At 62.4% G+C, this 3,546-nt stretch overlaps 1 long non-coding RNA gene across 1 annotated transcript; it reads right to left on the reverse strand.

Annotated features, from left to right (window-relative positions):
* Positions 1–626: 626 nt before the first annotated feature.
* On the reverse strand, positions 627–2,906 carry LOC121337382. The gene is made up of 3 exons (XR_005952894.1): positions 2,801–2,906; positions 2,217–2,425; positions 627–2,109 (listed from the first exon to the last, which is right to left on the reverse strand). It is a non-coding gene; the product is annotated as an uncharacterized LOC121337382 (long non-coding RNA).
* Between the last annotated feature and the right edge of the window lie 640 nt (positions 2,907–3,546).

Here is a 3,546-nt window from a genome sequence, read left to right on the forward strand (position 1 = left end):
CGGCCAGGTGCCCCGCGCAGGCAGAATAATGAGGCAAAGAGGTAAATGAGCCTCATTAGGCGAGGGGCGCCCCAATTCCTCGAGCATGCACGGCGGGGAGCTCCCGCAGAGCCGTCGCAGCAGCGGCACGGCCGCCCCGAGCCCCGCAATGGCTTTGCGGGTAATGAGTGCTCCCATCCCCGCGGCTTCCTCATGCCCGCTCATCCCGAGCCGTGCCGGCTCCGCATCCCACAGGATCTGCTCCAGGAGCTCTGGATCCCACGGGATCTGCTCCAGGAGCTCTGGATCCCACGGGATCTGCTCCAGGAGCCAGCCCTGGCTCCCACAGGATCTGCTCCAGGAGCCCTGGATCCCACGGGATCTGCTCCAGGAGCAGCCATGGCTCCCACAGGATCTGCTGCAGGAGCTCTGGATCCCACAGGATCTGCTCCAGGAGCTCTGGATCCCACAGGATCTGCTCCAGGAGCTCTGGATCCCACGGGATCTGCTCCAGGAGCCAGCCTTGGATCCCACAGGATCTGCTCCAGAAGCCAGCCCTGGATCCCATGGGATCTGCCCAGGGATCCCAGACCAGGATCCCACGTGCAGGAGGTGTTTGGGAGCCTTTGGGAGCGGGGTGCGTTACGGAAGCGCCTCTGGGAAATTTGATTTTAGGCGGACGTGTACAAATATTTGGCTTTTTTACTGTTTCCCTCGCTGACACAAAGAGACGAACCCCGAAGCGGGAGCAGACACGGGACCGGAGCCTGTGCGTGCTGGGACACCCCCATGAATAAATAAAGCCCAGCTTATTAACTCAGATTCTCTGCAATCAAACGCTCTCCGGCAGGGACACACCCTCCCAAGCCCGCGGCAGGACATCCCCGAAGCAATCCAAGGGCCAAATCCCCGCTGTGCCCGGGGGCTTTGCGAGAGGCCGAGGATTCTGAGAGCCCTTCCTCACCGATCTCCTCCTCCCCGCAGGTACGGCACGGGGATTAGCGCCGCTCGGCCTGCTCGAGGTGTAATTGCATTAGCCACGCTCCGGTTCTTCTCTCTTTCCCTCCTTTCCTCCCTCCCGTGCTCATTTTCCAGCTCCTGGCCCAGTTCCAGGTAGGATGCAGGCAGCACACCTGGCAGCACCTCGCAGCTTTCTCACCGGGGCTCGTGGTTTTTGCTGCAGAGGAAAAGCTCTGCTTTCCCAACCCATCTGGGACAGCTTCCAGGAGACAGCGCGGGTGACACCCCGGGAGGCGAAAATGGTGGAATTTCTGCTGGAATTCCTGGCTCTGCGGGAGAACCTCACGCCCCTCGGGGTGAATCTGCAGCCCAAAAAGCACAAGGGTTTAGCGCGTTCCCAAACTCGCCCCCACGCTTCCCTCTCCGGGTCTCCCTGACTGAACCAGCTTTATTCCATCCTAGGAAACCTGAGTTTCATTGCCATCAGAGTTGTAAGGAAAAGAACAAACAAGTCTCAGCCCCGGGGAAGTTGCTCCAAGAGTGTGGATTTGATCCCCATACCCAAAGCAAGGGCACGGCCTCGCAGCCATCCCACCGACTGGAACCCAGGGAAGAGCCGGGATCTGGGGGTGCAGAGCCCCCCCTGGCTGGGATGTGCCCCCCTTTCCCCGGCCCAGAGCCCCCCTCTGCCCAGCCTGGCAGCAGGAAGGAGCTGCGGAGCCCGAGGGCAGCTCCAGGCTGAGCCCACACTTAAGAGACTTAAAGGCCTCGGATCTCCCCTTTGGAGCGGGATTAGAGGCTGTTTGTCCTCCAGATTGACACCAGAAGGAGCGAACTTTAATCTCCTCCCAGGGCCTTGTTATCCTCTTTTCTGAGACTCATCCCATCGGATGTGAAGCCTGGGCAGAGGTTCTGGTGGGGGCAGCGGGGCCGTGCCCCTTCAGCTGCCCACGGGCACAAGGCGGGGAAGGGAAATTCATTGTGCCAGGGTTGGAAAAGCTCCGCGGGGCCCGGATCTGCTTTCACGGGAGCTGGCTGGGTACCCACATTCCCTGTGGGAGCTGCAGTGCCCTGGAGCAGTTTCAAAATGCCACGACGACGGCCGAGCTTCCTTCACCCCTCAGCTACGGGACAGCATGAATTTTTCCAGTGATCTGGTGCTTCCTATGGCTAGCAGAGAAGGGGAGTGATTAATCCCCATCTTTTTGGTGGAGGGAGAAGAGAAGATCAGGACGGAGCGAGGAAGGAAGGGAAGCTGTAACGAGACACGTTCCCACCTAGTGAGGTTTGAAGAACCTCTGCGAAGCCACAGGAGGTTTCCAAAGGACACGTCGTGGTTTGTCCCCAGTGCAAAATGGCACCGAAGGAGGGAACTCGCTGTGCCAGCGGCAGCCTCCGAACGGATGGCTTGGCGAGGGAGAGGAGGGAAGGAAGCACTCAAAGCTCTCATCAGATGCTCCGAAAATTATTTCAGCTGCTAAAAATGCTAAACAAATTTGGATTTCAAAGGACATGTTCCAAAGCCTTCCCCCTTTGATAATTGCTTTTTGAGGGGTTTTTTTGGAGCCATCTGTCATAGATTTCATTCCAGTCTCGGAGGGCCGATGTTCCCCTCCCCGGAGCGCCCTGGGATGAGGGGGGCAGCTCCCCCCCGAGGCTTTGGGACCCCTTCCAGCGGCCCAGGGGGCTCGGGGAGAGCCGCACAGGGACTCGGGCAAGGCTCGGAGCGCCAGGCCAAGGGGGAGCGGCTTCCCTCGGCCGCAGGCCGGCTCAGAGTTCCCGCCCGCGGCGGGGCCGAGGCCCGGCACAGCAGCCGCGGCCGCCCCGTACCTGGAAGCGTTCCGGGGCACTCTGGGGTTACCTGGGCGGCGGCAGGTACGGGTGTGGCAGCGGCTGGTGCCCGGGGCCGCCTCCGTGCCGAGCTCCGGGCCCGCGGCGCTCCCGGGGCTCCGTGAGGGGAAACGCGGCCCCGCAGCGCCCCCTGGCGGGCATGAGCGCGGGCGGCGCGCGCGGGAGGCGGGAACGGGGCGGGGACGGCGACACCGGGACAGGGACAGGGACAGGGGATAGGGACAGGGACAGGGACACCGGGACAGAGACACAAGGGACACCGTGACACTGTGACAGGGACAGGGACACGGGCAGGGACACTGTGACAGGGACACTGACAGGGACACCGTGACAGCGACACGAGACAGGGACAGGGACACAGGGACAGGGACACGGGATAGGGACAGGGACACCGGGACAGGGACAGGGACACGGGATAGGGACAGGGACACCGGGACAGGGACAGGGACACGGGATAGGGACAGGGACACCGGGACAGGGACAGGGACACGGGATAGGGACAGGGACACCGGGACAGGGACAGGGACACGGGATAGGGACAGGGACACCGGGACAGGGACAGGGACACGGGATAGGGACAGGGACACCGGGACAGGGACAGGGACACGGGATAGGGACAGGGACACCGGGACAGGGACAGGGACACGGGATAGGGACAGGGACACCGGGACAGGGACAGGGACACGGGATAGGGACAGGGACACCGGGACAGGGACAGGGACACGGGATAGGGACAGGGACACCGGGACAGGGACA

The sequence above is a fragment of the Onychostruthus taczanowskii genome, unplaced genomic scaffold (assembly GCF_017590055.1).
Source record: "Onychostruthus taczanowskii isolate IOZ18803 unplaced genomic scaffold, ASM1759005v1 scaffold265, whole genome shotgun sequence".
Lineage (NCBI taxonomy): Eukaryota > Metazoa > Chordata > Aves > Passeriformes > Passeridae > Onychostruthus > Onychostruthus taczanowskii.